This window comes from Sus scrofa, chromosome 13, assembly GCF_054392235.1.
Source record: "Sus scrofa isolate SSC_HxYL_T2T_F1_AM1 chromosome 13, Sscrofa_HxYL_maternal_Yorkshire_Landrace_v2.0, whole genome shotgun sequence".
NCBI lineage: Eukaryota > Metazoa > Chordata > Mammalia > Artiodactyla > Suidae > Sus > Sus scrofa.
In genome coordinates, this window is record NC_139395.1 from 65834886 (window position 1) to 65856337 (window position 21452).

Sequence of the window (21452 nt, forward strand, 5' to 3'; positions counted from 1 at the left end):
CATGATTATTTATATAAATATATATTGCAAAATGATTGCTACAATAAGGCTTATTAACACACCCATCATCTCAATTAGTTACCACTTTTCTGTGTGCATTGAGAACTTTTAAGATTCATTTTCTTAGCAAGTTTCAAGTATAAAAGATAATATTGTTAACTATATTCACTATGCTGTATATTAGGTCCACAGAACTTATTCATATTATAATTGGATATTTTTACCCTTTTCCCCAATTCTACTGCCCCTAGTAAACGCCAATCTACTTTCTGTGAGTTTGGTATTTTTAATATTCTACTTATGAGTGAAATTTTATAGTATTTGTCTTTTTCTGGCTTTTTTCACTTAGCATAATGCCCTCAAGGTCCATCTATGTTGTTGAAAATGGCAAGTTTTCCTTTTTTTCATGGCTGAACAATATTCCATCATTCACTTATACTTCACATTTCACATATATATTTTCTTTATTCACCAATCAATAGACACTTAGGTTATTTCCATGTCTTGGCTATTATCAATAATGCCTCATGAACATGGGGGTGCAGTTACCTCTTCAAAACAGTTATTTTATTTCCTTGAGCTACATACTGAGATGTGGGGTTGCTAGATTACATGGTGGTTCTAATTTTTTGAGGAGCCTCCATACTATTTTCCATAGTGGCTGTGCTACTTCATATTGCCACCAATAGTGCACAAGGATTCCCCTTCCTCCAAGTCCTAGCCAACATCTGTTATCTCTTTTCTTTTCAATAATAGTCATTGTAACAGTGTGAGATGATATCTCTTTGTGGTTTTGACTTGCATTTCCATGATGATTAGTGAAATTGAGAACCTTTTTGTATGTTCCTGTTGGCTATTTGTGTATCATCTTTGGAAAATGTCTATTCAGGCCCTTTGTTCATTTCAAATTGCATTTTTCAGTTTTTGCTACTAAGTTGGATGAATTCCCTATATATTTTGGATATTAACCCCTTATCAGATATATTATTTGAAAATATTTCCTCCCATTTTGTAGGCTGCCTTTTCATTTTGTTGATTTGTTTCTTTTGCTGTGCAGAAAGAAGCTGTGATGTAGTCCCACATTTTAATTTATGCTGTTGTTGCTTGTGCTTTTGGTGTCATATCCAAAAAGTCTTTGTCAAGCCCAATGTCAAGGAGCTTTTCCCTATGTTTTCTTCTAGGAGTTCAACAATTTCAGCTCTTACAGTTAAATCTGTAGTTCATTTCAAGGTAATTTTTGTGAGTGGTATAGGATAGGGGACCAGTTTCATTCTTTAGCATGTGGATATCCAACATCATTTATTGAGGATATTATCTTTCCTCTATAGAGTATTTTCAACTCCCTTGTCAAATATTAGTTGACCATATCTGCATGGGTTTATTTCTGGCCTCTTGATTCTGTTCCCATGGGCTATGTGTCTGTTTTAATGTTAGAACCACACTGCTTTCATTACTAGAGCTTTGCAGCATAGTTTTAAATCAGAAAGTTGAATACCTCCAGTTTTGTTCTTCTTTCTCAAGATTGCTTTGGCTATTTGGGGTCTTTTGTGATTCCATACAAACTTTAGGATTGTTTTTTCTATTTCTGTGAAAAAAAAATTGCCAGTGGAAAATGCAATCTATAGGTAGATCTGGGTAGTATGGACATTTTCACAATATTAACTCTTCCAATCCATTAAGAAATTACTCCTTTTGTAAGTAAAGCACAGTTATACATACAGGACATAAACAGATATGACGTGTATCTGTGGTATTACATTTTTATGATGGGTTGTGATTGGGGGAAAAAGTGTCTTAAAAAGCTCCTTTAGGGTGGCAATTATGAAAAAAAGATGGAGAAACACCACTTTAAGAGACATCTGACCCCCAGTTTTGGTTTGGTTTGCGGGGTGTGTGTGTGTGTGCGCAGGAATTTTGTTTTTATATTCTAATATGACAAAAAAAATGAGTTACTTTATCATTACTCAGAAAATCATGACTCAAAATTTCCCATTTGTGGAGTTCCCGTCATGGCGCAATGGTTAATGAATCTGACTAGGAACCATGAGGTTGCAGGTTCGATCCCTGGCCTTCCTCAGTGGGTTGAGGATCTGGCGTTGCTGTGAGCTGTGGTGTGGGTTGCAGACGCGGCTCGGATCCCATGTTGCTGTGGCTCTGGTGTAGGCTGGCAGCTACTGCTCCGATTAGACCCCTAGCCTGGGAACCTCCATATGCCGTGGGAGTGGCTCAAGAAAAGGCAAAAAGACAAAAAAAAAAAAAAATTCCCATTTGTATATTTGATTTCAAATGCTCTTATGTTTATGATTCCTCATATTTTAAAATTTTAACAGAATATTTCTTTCCTTGGATTCAGAGCATTCACCATGGGTTGAGGGCACATGATGACACATATGGAGTAACACACTTTCCCCCTTCTGCCCCTTCAAATCTGTGCTCAGGATGCTGTGCTCCTGTGTAATTCTCACACCAAACATAGAAGAAAGGTGTTATCATTCTCCTAGTTGTCCAGATAAGACAACTAGTATTTCAAAAGGTTAAGTCATTCTTTCCCCACAGTCTCACAGGTGGTTTGTGGTAGACGGCATTAAAACTCAGTTCTGCACAGGTCCAGTGCCTACCTAGATTTGATCCAAATCCCATAATTTTTAAAATGATGGTCCATGAGCCAGATCCAACCCACTGACCTGTTTGATTTGATTTAGTGTACTTAAAGTATTTGAATTTGTTGTCACTGTTTAAAAATTGAGAGTCTTTTACACGAAAAAGCCTGGATTTCCAACTTCTCTTTAAAAGATTAGAGGCTATGGGCTTATATCCTCCATAGCAGCATGACTAAAACTAGGTGGTGGATACTTTTTAAAATATCATATACACACTCCAGTTTGCCCAAGTCCCCAGCCCTCCCTGTCATCTTATACTCAAATCCCTTGAGTCAAAGGCCCTGCAGACATTTGACTCTGTGACCCCAGATATGTGGTATATTTGATTCCTTTGACTCCCAATGTTTTCTAACATCCTTGCATGTTTTTTTTTTCAGGACCTCTTCACTAATCTATGCAAACATTTATGTGAGTGATTTCTGAATCCAGTTTATTTGACTACTTTATTTTTTCTCATTTTCAAGATCTCTCTGGCAGACCAACTTACTTTCAATAAAAATGAGAGCAATATTCTTTTTCTTCTTCCAACAGCTATGTTATATTTTGTTTGAAATCCTTTTAATTCATTTCTTGTTTCCTTAGGATCTCCATTTCTGACACTCATATGTAGCTAAGCCATAAAATATTCAGTCTCTCTCAGCTCGTAGTTTTGAGCTACACTGCTAGGGCATATCAATTGTACCTCACAGTGATGATGGGAGGACTTTTCTCCCTTCTGACCTTTTATGGGTTAAACTGAGCTTATGAGTCTATATAAAGCGCTTCCCTTCTTGAATTTTTTCCTTACAAGTATCTTTATTTTGACTTGTGGTACTTGGTAGATTAAGAGCTTGAAAAAGAAGTGGTCTGCATGCCAACTGTACATGAAACTCAAGAACTCAAGAACTTGATCAGGGAAAAGAAGAGAACACTCAAGGAGTATAACTGGTTGGAGCGTTCCAATCTGTCAACAGCTCCATCCCTCTGAAGGCATGAGAAGCAAATGCAAAGCAAAGACAGTAGCAGATAAGCATGTCTCTCCTGGGAGCAAATGTCTGTGTTCTCATACAGCAGTTTTTGTTTGTTTTGCTTTTGTCTTTTAGGGCCACACCTGCAGATTATGGAAGTTCCCTGACTAGGAGTCCAATCAGAGCTGTAGCCGCCAGTCTACACCACAGCTACAGCAATGTGGGATCCAAGCCATGTCTATGACCTACCCCACAGCTCATGGCATCTCTGCCAGATCCTTTAATCCAGGGACCAAGGCCAGAGATCGAACCCATGTCCTCATAGACACTAGCTGGGTTTGTTATCGCTGAGCCACAATGGGAACTCCCTCACACAGCAGTTTTACACTGCTGCAATTTTCACCCAAAACATTTAACTTTCTAACTATGACCTAACAGAAGAAAACACAAACACTACCAGAAAATAAGCACTATATTTTGTGGGGTTTGGGGTGGGGTACTTTGGCTGTGCCTGTGTCATATGGAAGTTCCCAGGCCAGGGACAGAACCCGTGCTATGGCAGCAAGGCAAGCCACTGCAATGACAACACCGGATCCTTAACCCACTGCACCACAAGAGAACCTCTTAGCACTATGTTTTGATACATCCAACAATACACTTTTGTGCAGTTGCTTTAAGCATTTTGTGTGTAAATCCACTTTTGAAATATAAATCAGAATACAGGGAGTTCCAGTTGTGGTGCAACGGAAACGAATCCAACTAGGAACCACGAGGTTGCAGGTTCAGTCCCTGGTCTCACTCAATGGGTTAAAGATCGGGCATTACCGTGAACTGTGGTGTAGGTGGCAGATGAGGTTTGGATTTGGCATTGCTCTGGCTGTAGCGTAGGCCGGCAGCTGTAGCTCCGATTCATCTCCTAGCCTGGGAACCTCCATATGCCTCGGATATGCCCCTAAAAAGCAATAAAATAAAATAAAATAAAATAAATCAGAATATAACATTTAACATTTTTCTCCTAATTTCTTATAAATACATTGTATACATGTAGGATTATCACTTACTCATTTGTTTGTTTATTAATTTACCCATTTATTCATTCATTCAATAAACATTTAGTGAGTTTTTTATATTTATATTATATTTATATTATATTTTTATATTACTGTTGAGCTTTTTGGGGAGGTGGTAAGAAAGCACACATATGCTTGAGGAAGATGCACAAACACACAGGGGGCAAGGGCCACCCCCCCCCCAAGCCCTGGGCTAGATCTTGCCTCTACATTTCCATTGCTTCTCCTCTGTCCTTGAGTCAGCAGCCAAATGGGAGTGCACTGGGGCATAGATAGATGCCTTCAGAGTGGTCCACCATTAGACCAATGAGCACCACCCATGAATCAATTCCCTTTTCTCAGGCCCTGCAGTTCTGTTCCTAAATGCTGTCCCCAGTGACACAGCTTAAAGATGTTGACCTGAACTATTAAGAGACATTCAGGGGGACTGGGGCCCTCTGCCTCACAGAGACTGACTGCCCAGTAGGGAAACATACCTGCTCTTTGAACATAGTTTTCCTCAAAATGAACTCATCACAGTAAGGAAACACTGTACTTGGAAGTTTCCACCAGGGAGTTGCACTTTCCCAAGAGGGAAGATGCCTGCGACAAAGGGTACTGATGCACACCTGTACCCAGGGAGCTCACGAGCACGCTTCCTGGCCTACAACCTAGGCAAAGACCCTTCACTCAGACAGCATGGAAACCAAATGCCATTGGAGCCATTCCAATGCCAGACTTTGTGGAAAAATACCCTGACAGCCATTGGATCACTTCCCATGGGTCCTTGTACTTTCATAAGCCAGGGCTGGCAGTGTCGTGACCTCAGAGCTTTTAAAAATACACATGCCAGGGTCCCAGGCTCAGAGATTCTGATTCATTTGGTAGACAGTGGGATTCAGACATTGGTATTTCTAAGAATATTTCCAGGTATTTCTATTGGTTAAGGACCAGTGTTTAAAGAAAATCTTTTGTCATAGTGCTTTGTCCAATAGAGGTGATCATTTGAAGAATTTTCATGGAAGATATTTTTAGATTAAGTGTGGCTACATCTTGGAATAATAACAACAACAATAATGTGCCTTAATAACTAATAATGATGACAGTTAAAAGTTATTGAGGGCCATAGGTACTGGGTGAGGTAATTCACATCTGGGGACACTTTATTTAATTTCTACAGGAGCTCTATAAGCTAGATATTATTATTCTTGTTTTGTGTGGAGAAAAAGATATTCAGAGAGTATGTCCAAGGTCACACCACTAGATGCTGTTTAGCTGCTGGGGTCTGAAGTCCCTATGTCTGATTCCAAAGTCATATTCTTTCTCCTATGTGCACAATTCAGAACTTTTGCTTTGACATACCTATATTCATAAGAATAATTGACTTTTCTCCATAGAGCATTTTCAGATACATGATTTCATTCAGTGGTCCTGATTGCAAGGAAAGCTCTAGCATGGCAGAGCAGAGGCACTGTGGCACTTAGAAGGATAGTGAACTACTGAAAACCACTGCCAGGTCTGCCTAGAACTTGAGTTTCAAATTTGGGCTTTTCCTACTGTGTTGCTGTGCTTCCTCATGTCTTTTTCATTTTCCAATTCTGCAGGTTTAGGTCATAAAAACTGCTTTGGCCCTTGGGGCAGCAGAGCCAGTACCACTGCTTGCTTGCTCCAGCTGACTGGATCAAAGGTGGACACTATACCAGGTTAAGCTAATCAAATTCATTCTCTCTCTCTTTCTCACTGTCCTATCTCTCAGGACTCCCACTCCCCCTGCCCCACCCCAGGTATTTAGAGTTGGTACTTGAGGAGAATGGGTCAGTTACCTGAGGGTGTTGCACTAATGTATACACATCAATGACAAATGAAATCACATTAAGATGGTTTCTTAAGGACCAGGGACGAGGAGAATGGAACAGTGTTTGTGGAGCAATAGAGATAACCTGTGAAACCCGAGATAGACAGAAGCGAAGGGCATAGCTGTCTTGGCTCCTACTGACTTTCTTTGTGATGCCTAACCTTGATTCCTGCCCTTGGGTGATTAATGTAACTTAAAGTCCAATTCCGGCATTAAAATTAAAAGCATCGAGGGGGTATGATCATAAGAATGCAATGAAGAATAATGCTTGCTGATGTGCTGTGTAACTTCTTCCAGCCCTTTTCAGGAGATCTTGAATCACAAGGGAAAGGCTGGTGACAGAAAGTGCCCACTGACATAGAAAAGGCACAGCACGCTACACCATGGCAATGAAAAGAGATGCTAGAGGAAATGCTTTTTCTCCTCTCTTCATTCCTTTTCCCTCTTATCAAGTGAGCAACCCTGGATGTGATACAATAAACTCCTTTCATTTGATCAAATTCACTCAAAGTTTTCCCTACTTTAAACCATATCACCCTCGACTAAATTAATGACCATATATTGGAAGACATACATACAATTTATGATTTGGGGTTACTGCAGAGTGCCTTAACTTTCAGTCCTAAATCTCCCTAACTTAGTCTCTCGATCTGAGCTATTCTGACTGCAAATAGCAGAAACTGAAATCAACCACATTAAGAAGGGTAATTTTCTTTTTGTTTTTTTGCTTTTTAAAAAAATTTATTTATTTTTGTCTTTTCTAGGGCCGCACCTGTGGCATATGGAGGTTCCCAGGCTAGGGGTCTAATTGGAGCTGTAGCTGCCGGCCTGTGCCACTGCCACAGCAACATGGGATCTGAGCCACATCTGCAACCTACACCACAGCTCACAGCAACACTGGATCCTTAATCCACAGAGCGAGGCCAGGGATCTAACCTACAACCTCATGGTTCCTAGTCGGATTTGTTTCCACTGAACCACAATGGGAACTCCTTGTTTTTTTGCTTTTTAGGGCCACACCTGCAGCATATGGAGGTTCCCAGGCTAGGGGTTGAATTGGAGCTACAGCTGCCAGCCTACAGCACAACCACAACAATGCAGGATCCGAGCTGCATCTGCAACCTACACTACAGCTCACAGCAACACCGGATCCCCAACCCACTGAGCAAGGCCAGGGATTGAACCCAAGCCCTCATGGGTACTAGTTGGATTTGTTTCCACTGCACCACAATGAGAACTCCCAAAAAGGATAATTTTTTTAACTATTGTATGTGAAACGTTCAGGTCTTGCTCTAGCCTAGATGATGTCACCAGGAAAGTTTCTCCCTCTCTTGGCTCCATTTCCTCTTTGAAAGCTTCATTCTCAGGTAGTCATGGTGTGGCAGATACAGTGACCAGAGACTCCATGCATGCACCCTATTTGTTGAGCAATTCCTGGGGTTAAGAGAGTGGCTCTTTCCAGCCAGTACTAGGGAAACACCAAACCCTGATTCTCATTGGTTTAGGCTGTATCAGGAGCCTATCCCTGAACCAGTCATTGTGGAGCAGGAGATGATAGCACCCTGATTGAGAGTTGGGCAGGTGTTCACCTATAGCTGTGAATGACATCTCTCTCCTGAACCACAAGGACTGAAAGAGGGGTAGCTCCCCTGTGGGATGGTTTGGGATTTGTGTCTATAGAGGGGATTTGGGGCAAGCAAAAGAAAGACTGTTTAGAAACCCACTTGCTAATATCCCAACCTCATTCTTTATCAGTACCTTGCTTTCTTAATATTTTTTTCCAGCCTTATTCATGGTTGCATTCTTAATTTTTGTTTTGTTTTGTTTTGCTTTGCTTTGCTTTTTATGACCACACCTGCAGCATATGGAAGTTCCAGGGCAGGGGTAGAATTGGAGCTACAGCTCCAGCCTACGCCACAGCCACAGCAATGCTGGATCTGAGCCATGTCTGCTACCCACACTTCAACTCACGGCAATGCCGGATCCCCAACCCACTGAGCAAGGCCAGGGATCAAACCTGAATCCTCATGGATACTAATTGGATTCATTTCCACTGAGTCACAATGGTAACTCTCTGCATTCTTAATTTTGGTTGTTCCTTGTTCTTCTCAAGGAATTCATTGCTGGTAGTACATAGGTTCCTTGTTAGCCTTCTTATTTATACCACCTGCTTCTTTTATTTTAAAGTATTATTTTTATTTTAAATTATGCCTTTGACAATTCATATTATCTTTGATGTATCTATTACATCTACATGAGAGAACAATTTTAACACTAATCTAAATATAATGATTCAAGTCCTTAATCCATTCACTGATTCAAGTTGTTTTAATACAGTTTGTGGTGTTCTCTGATTGTTTCTTATGGATGGCAATGAATACCCCATGACTCTATAAACCTCAACAGGTAACTTCAGGAATCAAGGCAGAAATAATGGGGGCAATATTCATCCAACCTTTCCTCTAAGAAAATCCAATTTTTCCTCTATGGAAAATTCTGTGACTTTTACCAAAGCAACCCACCTGTCAAATGAAAAGAATGTCTGTTCAGTCCTTAACACTCTGGAAGTCTTTGCTGCTTTGGATCTACCTTTCCTTCTTGAAATTATTTAATTATTCAGCTTCCATGAAAACCTATGCGAGATTCTCCTCCTACATCTCTGGCCACTCATTCTCTTCTCCTTTATGATTTTCCCATCCTTGTCCAATACTTTGAATATTGTGGTCCCCAAGATTCTGCCCATGGCCCTCTGATGTCCTCACCTCACCAACATACTTAATCCAGATGATCTCATCCACTTGCATATTTCCAGTCCCCACCTATTTCAATCTGAGAGTGAAACTTAGCTTTGACCTCTCTTCAGAGCACTTCAGATTTATACATGCAACAGCCAGGGGACTTCTCCATATCTGTGTCCCCAAGATAACACATCCAAAACTGATCTCAAGATCCTTCTCAGAAGTGCATTTCTCTCTACTTTCTCTCTATTCTTATCCGAATGCAGACATGTCCCATCTCTCACGTCAGCATCTGCCAGCTACCTCTCTGACTCCAGTCATGTTCTTTGAACTCACTACTAAGCTCATGTGATCCTCTATGCCTTCCTATCACCTTCAGGGTAGAGTCCCATCCCCAGCCCAGGTTAAGGATCTGATGTTGCCACAACTGCAGCTTAAGTCACGACTGCAGCTCAGATCTGATCCCTGGCCTGGGAACTCCATATGCCACAGTACTGCCAAAAAACAAACAAACAAAAACAATGATGGCCCAGACTTGGCCAATAGGCCATAGTGTTTTATCCCTTGGTCTGGTCTATTGCCCTCACAGGAGAAGGCCTCAAGATCCTGCTTGAAAAGAAAAAAAAAATGGTGTTCCCATCGTGGTTCAGTGGAAACAAATCCAACTAGAAACCACGAGGTTGCGGGTTTGCTCCCTGGCCTTGCTCAGTGGGTTAAGTATCCGGCATTGCTGTGAGCTGTGGTGTAGGTTGCAGATGTGGCTCAAATCCCATGTCGCTGTGGCTCTGGTGTAGGCCGGCAGCTACAGCTCCAATTAGACCCCTAGCCTGGGAATCTCCATATGCCACAAATGTGGCCCTAGAAAAGACAAAAAAAAAAAAAAAAAAAAAGTCCTGCTTGGTGTGGCCCCTCCAATCCTCTGCATTCTCATTTCTCACCAGGTTCTGTCTCCCATTTTGCCCTTCTGCAAAGCTTCATGGCTTGTAGGGCAATGCTCCATGCTGTTCCCTGCCTCCTGGCTTCACATGTGCAGCTCCCTCTATATGTGGCTTGTTTTCTCTCTCTTCCACTTCGCTACCAGACCAATTCCTATGCATTTGTTGATACTCACCTCAAGGACTTTGGTAATATCCTCAGCACAGGGCTGGGTACCAAGCACACATTCACTAAAAGCCTACCAGCACTTAATTCTGTTACTGTCTAGTTTTTAGTAGAGGAAAGGTATTAAATCAGAAATAAATTCTTGGAAACACCTGGATTGCAGCCTCACCCTCTACAGTGTCAATGGCCTATTTCTAGCTCAGGGAGATCTATTCCATTATAATAGTCTGAAAGTCATTTATGGATGGCTAGTTCCTCTGGGTGGTGCATGGCCCTAATAACACCAAGGCCAGGGATTCAATAGCTATTTAGTTCAGAGTGCTTTGCTCTGCCGAGTGACCAGAGGCTATATCTCCAACCCAGCTGGCTCTTTTTCAGCTTCCTGCCATTTGTCACAAGGAACTGTAAGCTCCAGACACAGAAATCTATCACCCATAGCTAGGGAAAACTGTTCAAAGCCCATGCCTCTGACTAGAAAATAGAACACACTCCTTTTAGGAAATGAACAGTGTATAAAAAAAGAATATTTAATACATAGAATAGTATAGAAAAAGAATAAACATAATGAAGTAGAGAAAATGGTTCAGACATCTTTCTACCAGTGGGAGTCAACCACTGTTAAAATGTAGACACAACTTTTTCTATAATTTTCATCACTGCTATGATTCTGTTTATGCCATTTAGTTTCCCAGGTTTTTTTTTTTTTTTTTTTTTAATCTAACATGATATCTAGAGCACTCTCTCAGGCCCCTAAGACTCTTTGAATATTATTTTTAATTATTGCATAATATCCCTCTATATGTCTATACTATGATAATCATCACTGCTTATTTGTTGGAGATATCTGTGGCATTTAAAAGAAAAGAAATTAACATTAAAGTCTTCCTTTGTTCTAGCCCGCCAGTTCAGGTTTAAATACTAGTCAAAATTATTTCTTTTTCTATCTAAATAAGCAAAAGACAGCCAGCATGTAGAATTGGCCTTAGGGCTGAAACCAACAAAGAGATCATTTCCTTCCACCCCTTGTTTGACAGATGAGAAGAATGAAGGTGCAGAGAACTTATGATTTATCCCTAGAGACCATCACCAAAAATTCCACCACAAACAATCCAGAGTTCTTTCCAAAAATTGTGGTTCAGGGCCAGCCTGCTCAGAGAACAATGAAACAATCAAGATGTAACATCTTTCCTTTTCAGTAGAACAGTGTCAGATATGTGTTGCTTACATCTGTCATTGCAGAAGGTGAGCCCTTCTAGTTCAGTGGCATCTCTCTTCTCCCTCAATCTGCCACCCTCTCCCATTCACCATCACAAAAACTTACATTCAGTGTACAAAAGGGTGAAAACAAACATGCATGCAATGTATTTTATTGATTCCACCCATTCTATGGGAACCCTTAAGTCCTGCTCATTAGTATGTGGATTTGGTCAGATACGCATTCCATCATCTTTTCTGTAAAGGATTTTCAGAGAGAGAATAGCGTGAATGAGAAATAAAAAATCAGATTAAAAAAAAAGTTCACCTGGGCTGGAGTGCCCATGAGCAAAAATATAGGATTGAAGCATTCATATTCTATATGAGAGTCCTAACCAAGGAAAGAATGAAAAATAGCAGCCCTCATATATTAGCTGCAGACATAATGTTCACATTTATTTGTCTTGGCCGTCAGGTTTTTCTGAGTGGGAATGTGACCATATGCTTCTCTTTCTAGGAACAGAACCATTCCTAGTCAACATGCTAGCTCGGGAGCATAAGACGGCTTTACAGCATATTTAATTCCATCCTTCACTTTGAAATGAAAATTGATGTCAGTTTCCCCCACCCCAACAAGCTGTGTCCCAAATGCTCAACTCCTCTGTCTTTCATCAAACCTCTCCCTAATTAATTCGTTAATGTCCTGTCACCTTTGCAAATATTTTCTACTAAACTTAAGATTCAAATGAACTCCTTTCTGTCTTCTGCTGTCTTCCCATAGTAATATGTTCACTGCTATTAGAAACCTAGGAATAGAAGGTCTCAGAAGAATTCCTAAGGAAGGCAGTGTGAGGCCCGTGCGCCAGGGGAGACTCCATGAAAAAAAGAGAGGGGAGCTCCCCTTGTGGCTTAGCAGTAATGAACCTGACTAGCATCCATGAGGAAATGGGCTCCATATTGGCCCTGCTCAGTGGGTTAACAATCCTGTCTTGCTATGAGCTGCAGCATAGGTCGCAGATGTGGCTCGGATCTGGGGTTGCTGTGTCTATGGCTCAGGTTGGCAGCTATAGCTCTGATTCGACCCCTAGCCTGGGAATTTCCATATGCCATGGGTGCAGCCCTAAAAAGACAAAAAAAAAATAAAAAATAAAAAAGACATAGGAGCACCCAGATACATACAACAAATATTAACAGACATAAAGGGAGATATTGATGAGAATACAATCATAGTAGGAGACCTAAATACCCCCCTCACATCAATGGACAGATCCTCTAGACAGAAAACCAATAAAGCAACAGAGATCCTAAAGGAAACAATAGAAAAGTTAGACTTAATTGATATCTTCAGGACACTACATCCAAAAAAATCAGAATACACATTCTTCTCAAATGCTCATGGAACATTCTCAAGAATCGACCACATATTGGGACATAAAGCGAATCTCAATAAATTTAGGAGCATAGAAATTATCTCAAGTATCTTCTCTGACCACAATGCCATGAAATTAGAAATCAACCATGGGAAAAGGAAAGAGAAAAAACCTACTCCATGGAGACTAAACAACATGCTACTAAAAAACCAATGGGTCAATGAGGAAATCAAGAAGGAAATTAAAAACTATCTTGAAACAAATGATAATGAAGACACAACCTCTCAAAATCTATGGGATGCTGCGAAAGCAGTGCTCAGAGGGAAATTTATAGCAATCCAGGCCTTTCTCAAAAAAGAAGAAATATCCCAAATTGACAACTTAACCCTCCACCTAAATGAATTAGAAAAAGAAGAACAAAGAAGTCCTAAAGTCAGCAGAAGGAAGGAAATTGTAAAGATCAAAGAAGAAATCAATAAAATAGAGACTCAAAAAACAATAGAGAAAATTAATAAAACCAAGAGCTGGTTCTTTGAAAAGGTGAACAAAATTGATAAACCCCTGGCCAGACTCACTAAAAAGAGGAGAGAAAGAACCCAAATCACCAAAATTATAAATGAAAAAGGAGAAATCACAACGGATACAGCAGAAATACAAAAAACCATAAGAGAATACTATGAACAACTATATGGCAATAAGTTTGACAATCTGGAAGAAATGGACAATTTTCTAGAATCTTACAGCCTGCCAAAACTGAATCAAGCAGAAACAGACCAACTGAACAGACCAATCACTAGAAATGAAATTGAAGAGGTCATAAAATCACTCCCTACAAATAAAAGCCCAGGACCAGATGGCTTCACAGGTGAATTCTATCAAACATATAAAGAGGAATTGGTGCCCATCCTCCTTAAACTCTTTCAAAAGGTTGAAGAAGAAGGAATACTCCCAAAGACATTCTATGAGGCCACCATCACCCTCATTCCAAAACCAGGCAGAGATACCACCAAAAAAGAAAACTATCGCCCAATATCATTGATGAATATAGATGCAAAACTTCTCAACAAAATCTTAGCCAACCGAATCCAACAACATATCAAAAAAATTATACACCATGACCAGGTTGGGTTCATCCCAGGTTCACAAGGATGGTTCAACATACGCAAATCAATCAACATCATACACCACATTAACAAAAAAAAAAGTCAAAAATCATATGATCATCTCAATAGATGCAGAAAAAGCATTTGACAAAGTTCAACATCCATTCATGATCAAGACCCTCGCCAAAGTGGGTATAGAGGGAACATTCCTGAATATAATAAAAGCCATTTATGATAAACCCACAGCAAATATAATCCTCAATGGGGAAAAACTGAAAGCCTTCTCACTCAAATCTGGAACAAGACAGGGATGCCCACTCTCACCACTGCTCTTCAACATAGTTTTGGAAGTCTTAGCCACAGCAATTAGACAAACAAAAGAAATCAAAGGCATCCATATAGGCAGAGAAGAGATCAAACTGTCACTGTATGCAGATGACATGATTCTATACCTAGAAAACCCTAAGGACTCAACCCCAAAACTCCTTGAACTGATTAATAAATTCAGCAAAGTGGCAGGATATAAGATTAACATTCAGAAGTCAGTTGCATTTCTGTATACCAGCAATGAAGCATTAGAAAAGGAATACAAAAATACGATACCTTTTAAAATTGTACCTCACAAAATCAAATACCTCGGAATACACCTAACCAAAGAGGTAAAGGACCTATATGCCGAGAACTATAAAAACTTAATCAAAGAAATCAAAGAAGATGTAAAAAAATGGAAAGATATTCCATGTTCCTGGATTGGAAAAATCAATATTGTGAAAATGGCCATCCTACCCAAAGCAATCTACAGATTCAATGCAATCCCTATCAAATTACCCATGACATTTTTCACAGAACTAGAACAAACAATCCAAACATTTATATGGAACAACAAAAGACCCAGAATCGCCAAAGCAATCCTGAGAAACAAAAACCAAGCAGGAGGCATAACTCTCCCAGACTTCAAGAAATACTACAAAGCCACAGTCATCAAAACAGTGTGGTACTGGTATCAAAACAGACAGACAGACCAATGGAACAGAATAGAGAATCTGGAAATTAACCCTGACACCTATGGTCAATTAATCTTTGACAAGGGAGGCAAGAACATAAAATGGGAAAAGGAAAGTCTATTCAGCAAGCATTGCTGGGAAACCTGGACAGCTGTATGCAAAGCAATGAAACTAGAACACACCCTCACACCATGCACCAAAATAAACTCCAAATGGCTGAAAGACTTAAATATACGACAGGACACCATCAAACTCCTAGAAGAAAACATAGGCAAAACACTCTCTGACATCAACATCATGAATATTTTCTCAGGTCAGTCTCCCAAAGCAATAGAAACTAGAGCAAAAATAAACCCATGGGACCTCATCAAACTGAAAAGCTTTTGCACAGCAAAGGAAACCCAAAAGAAAACAAAAAGACAACTTACAGAATGGGAGAAAATAGTTTCAAATGATGCAACTGACAAGGGCTTAATCTCTAGAATATACAAGCAACTTATACAACTCAACAGCAAAAAAACCAATCAATCAATGGAAAAATGGGCAAAAGACCTGAATAGACATTTCTCCAAGGAAGATATACAGATGGCCAACAAACACATGAAAAAATGCTCAACATCGCTGATTATAAGAGAAATGCAAATCAAAACTACCATGAGATACCACCTCACACCAGTCAGAATGGCCATCATTAATAAATCCACAAATAACAAGTGCTGGAGGGGCTGTGGAGAAAAGGGAACCCTCCTGCACTGTTGGTGGGAATGTAAATTGGTACAGCCACTATGGAGAACAGTTTGGAGATACCTTAGAAATCTATACATAGAACTTCCATATGACCCTGCAATCCCACTCTTGGGCATCTATCCGGACAAAGCTCTACTTAAAAGAGACACATGCACCCGCATGTTCATTGCAGCACTATTCACAATAGCCAGGACATGGAAACAATCCAAATGTCCATCGACAGAGGATTGGATTCGGAAGATGTGGTATATATACACGATGGAATACTACTCAGCCATAAAAAAGGATGACATAATGCCATTTGCAGCAACATGGATGGAACTAGAGAATCTCATACTGAGTGAAATGAGTCAGAAAGACAAAGACAAATACCATATGACATCACTTATAACTGGAATCTAATATCCAGCACAAATGAACATCTCCTCAGAAAAGAAAATCAATCATGGACTTGGAGAAGAGACTTGTGGTTGCCTGATGGGAGGGGGAGGGAGTGGGAGGGATCGGGAGCTTGGGCTTATCAGTCACAACGTAGAATAGATTTACAAGGAGATCCCGCCGAATAGCATTGAGAACTATGTCTAGATACTCATGTTGCAACAGAAGAAATGGTGGGGGAAAAACTGTAATTGTAATGTATACATGTAAGGATAACCTGACCCCCTTGCTGTACAGTGGGAAAATAAAATTTAATAAAAAAAATAAATAAATAAAATAAAAAAAAAAAAAAAAAAAAGAAAGAGCGAGAAATGTCCCAGTTATCTTCTATCAGCATCTCCCCAGGAAGGGAGAATATGAGTAATTCATCTTAAATAAAAGGACCTTTTGCCATTTCAAGTTCAAAAGCCTTACTTTCCATGATTTCTAATGTAATGTCCTTGTAAAGTGGCCAGAAAGAGGATGAAGCTGGCATGAAGCATTCAAGAATCAAACTAGGACAAAAGCAAGTCAATGATCCTGATTTTTTGAGCATTTACTATGTGCCACTCACTGGCCATATTCTTCAATACATTATCTCACTTTGACTTTCATAAAACCCCTTAGAGTTAAAGCTATTAGTATTGTCCACCTTAAGACAAGAAGACTGAAGTTCACAGAGGTTTGTCCATGCTCACTGAGGTAGTAAGCAGCACACCCAGAATTCAAATCCAGATTTCATTTGTTTATTGAGTATGTACTATGTGGCAGGGATAAGTAACCAACAGGACATATTGAGTCCCAGGTTTCATGGAGTTTACTCTTTTGGGATAAAGAGAAGAAGGAACCAGACTAAAAATAATTGAACAAATATATGAAGGAGAACATTTTAGATAACTAGTAAGTGCTGAGAGGACAATAAAAGAGAGAAATAGATATAGATTAGGGATGAGAGTGGAAAAGGAGGCTCTCTCTGAGAAGGTGACATCTGAGCTGAGCCATGAATAAAAAGAAGCCAGTCATGGGGCGATCTTACAGCAGGAAAGTTTAAAACAAGGGAAAAACAAGTACAGGGAATCCAAGGTGAGAATAAACTAGAATATTTTAGACAAAAGGAGAACCAAGTGGCTGGAACAGAATGTTAAAAGATAATTTTCAAAAAAAAACGGGAGTTCCCATTGTGGCTTAGTGGTTAACAAATCTGACTAGGAACCATGAGGTTGCTGTTTCGAGGATCCAGTGTTGGGGTGAGCTGTGGTGTAGGTCACAGACGAGGCTCGGATCCCACATTGCTGTGGCTCTGGCGTAGGCTGGCAGATACAGCTCCGATTAGACCCCGAGCCTGGGAACCTCCATATGCCGTGGGTGTGGCCCTAAAAAGAGCAAAAAAGAAAACAAAACAAAAAAAAAAACAAAAAAGAAACTCAACCAAATAAACAAACAAACAAACAAAACGGGTAAAATCGTATTTCTATACAGATACAAAAGAAACACTGGGTAAAGATGTTATGTCATTTCTTAATCAACAATGGAATGTGGCAAATGTAATAAATGGTTCAAAGAAGAAATCACAACAGCACACTTTTTATGGAATAAAGGGATTTTGAAATAAATGTACCAAAAGAGAGGCAAACTTTGCTGCTCTCACAGGTGAGAGGGGAGCCAGCTGAACTTCTGGACAGAACAGATCTGCCACGTCTAGAGATGAAGATTATTTTTGCATTGCCAGATTACAGAGTTATGATATAACTTGCACAGAATCAAAATCAGGTAGCCTGGAGGGGTATCATCTAGTGTCTAGATATGTGTAGTTTTCTATGGATACACAGATTCTTTTCCCTATGGTCTGAGAGAGAAGGGATAATAGTAGGAGAGAAGAGAGGTAGGACCCCCATCTGCATGGCCTCCAGACCACCTGGTGACTTGAGGTTTTATTTTAAGTAAAACAGGAAACTTTGAGAGGATTTGAAGACAAGGAGAGACATGCTCTGTTTACCCATTTGATAAGGACCACTTTGGCTGTTGGATGAAGAATGAACTGCTATGGGGTGTGGATACAACTAAAGGACTGAAATGTAGTGTTAAAAAAAAACAAAAAACTTTCAGGAGTTCCCGTCATGGTGCAGCAGAAATGAATCTGACTAGGAACCATGAAGTTGCAGGTTTGATCCCTGGCCTTGCTCAGTGTGTTAAGGATCTGGTGTTGCCATGGGCTGTGATGTAGGTTGCAGACACAGCTCAGATCCTGCGTTGCTGTGGCTGTGGTATAGGGAGGCAGCTACAGTTCCAATTGGACTCCTTGCCTGGGAAACTCCACATGCCCTAAGAATCAAAAAACAAAACAAAACAAAACAAAACTTTCAAAAAAGGGCAACCTCATGACTCTTATATAAATATAAAATAAACACCTGCTAAAGATGTTATTTTAATTAATCAATGAGGGAACAAGACAGTTGACTCAATGAGAGATGGTGGCAACTTGGTCTTGGAGGTGGCAAGATCAAGAGAAATGAATGGATTCAAGGTGAGTTGGAACTGAAAGAGCTCACCTTTATTTTTACCTGGAATCTTGTCGCTTAGGGATACTCAAAGAGAAAAGAACCTTGATCCTCAAAGCTGAGAAAGGAGGGTAAGGGAGAAAGAACCTTAGCCTGGGACAGAAGATCAGGTGAATAAGCAGGAAAGAGCAGAGCCGAAGGCTAGAGGTACCAGTTTTTCAATAACAGTGAAACAAAAGCTCAACACTGAGCCCTGAAGTTGTTCCTTGTACCACATGGGACTATGGTGGGTAATTAACCTTGTCTCTTCCAAAGTGCTAGCTTGGACATTCCCTACACTCAGCCAAAATCATGGTGAATCCAGCTCTGCAGAGTCATGGGACAAAAAAATACCCATCAAAAGAGAAAAGGAGCTAAGGTTACAGTTTTCAAGGGTTCATCTGTAGAGTGGACCCTTACCCCTTCCTTATCACTACATGCCCTGTGATCCAGGAATCTGCTCAGTACAAGTGACAGCAGGAAGCCAAGTACTGGAGTCTTGTAGAGGGGCTGCCGAAGGAGACTTACTCTCTGCCCTTGTTTGACAGATGTGAAAATCAAACCCTGAAAAGACTAAAAGATCTCCCTAATGTCACAAAGGGGTGGTGTTGTTACTGGAAACTGGAGTCTCTGGACCTTCACAGTGCTGTCCTGTCCATCACTGCACCACATAGCTATCTCTTTATGGTGCTTATTAATTCAAAATAATATAAGGCTCAATTCCCTGTATCAGCCCTGCAATGATGGAAGTGTTCTATAACCACAATATCCAGTACATTAGCTACTGGCCACATGGGGCACTGGACCACTTGAAATGTGTCAGTGATATGGAAGAACAGAATTTTTAATTAAATGTAAACTAAATTTAAATAGCCATATGTGTAAGACATGATACCATAAAACTCCTAGAAGAGAACGTCAGGTAAAGCATTCTCTGACATAAACCGCACAGAGGTTTTATTAGGTCAGTCTCCCAAGGCAATAGAGATAAAAAAAAAAGTAAACAAATGGGTCCTAATCAAAGTTACAAACTTTTGCACAGCAAAGCAAACCATTTTTTAAAAAAAAAAGAAATAAAAGAAAAGAAAACCTACAGAATGGAAGAAAATATTTGCAAACGATGCAATTGACAAGGGCTTAATCTCCAAAATATAAAAATAACTCATACAACTCAACAACAAAAACACAAACAACCCAAGCAAAAAATAGGCAGAAGACCTAAGTAGACATTTCTCCATAGAAAACATACAGATGGCCAATAAGCTCATGAAAAAATGCTCAGCATCACTAATTACTAGAAAAATGCAAATCAAAACTGCAGTTAGGTACTACCTCACACAGGTTAGAAGGTCACCATCAAAAAGTCCACAAATAACAAATGCTGGAGAGGATGTGGAAAATAGGGAAGTCTCCTACATTGCTGATGGGAATGCAAATTGCTACAACGACTACAGAAAATAGTATGGATGATCCTCAGAAAACTAAAAACAGAATTACCATATGACCTAGCAATTCTACTCCTAGGTATATATATCTAGAGAAAACCGTAATTCGAAAAGATACATACACCCCCAATGTTCCTTGCAGCACTGTTCACAAAAGCCAAGAAATGGAAACAACCTAAGTGTCCATCAACAGAAGAACAAATAAAGAAGATGTGGTACATATACACAATGGAATACTACTCAGCCATAAAAAGAATGGAATAATGCCATTTGCAACAACTTGAATACAACTAGAGATTACCATAGAGTTAAGTCAGAAAGAGAAAGACAAATACCATATGATATCATATATGCAGAATCTAAACTATGACAAAAATGAACCTATCTATGAAACAGAAACAGACTCAGAGAACAGACTTGTAATTGCCAGGGGGGAGGTGGTGGGGAGAGGAATAGACTGGGAGTTCAGGGTTAGTAGATGCAAACTTACATTTAGAAAGGACAAACAAGTTCCTACTGTATAGCAAAGGGAACTATATCCAGTCTCCTGGGATAGACTATGATGGAAAATAATATAAGAAAAGGGATGTATATATATGTACAATTGAGGCAGTTGGCTGTACAGCAGAAATTGCCACAACATTGTAAATCAACTAAACTTCAATTTAAAAGTTAATATTTATGGAGTTCCTGTTGTGGCACAGCAGAAACAAATCCGACTAGGAACCATGAGGATTCGGGTTCAATTCCTGGCCTTGCTCAGTGGGTTAAGGATCTGGCGTTGCCATGAGCTGTGGTGTAGATAGAAGACACAGCTCAGATCTGGTGTTGCTGTGGATCTGGCGCAGGCCGGTGGCTACAGCTCAGATTAGACCCCAGCCTGGGAAACTCCATATGCTGTAGGTGTGGCCCTAAAAAGACAAAAGACAGAAAATAAGTAAATAAATAAAAATTAATATTTAATTTAAATAAATAAATAGCCATGTGTGGCTAGTGGCGCTATCTTGGTGCACCGAGATCTATATCGCACTTTTTTTTTTTTTTTTTTTTGCTTTTTAGGGCTGCACCTGCGGCATATAGAAATTCCCAGGCTAGGGGTCAAATTAGAGCTGCAGCTACCAGCCTTCTCCATAGCCGCAGCAATGTAGGATCCAAGCCGCATCTGCAACCTACACAGATCCACAGCAACAATGGATCCTTAACCCACTGAGAGAGGTCAGGGATGAAACCCTCATCCTCATGGATACTAGCTGAGCTCATTACTGCTGAGTCACAACAGGAACCC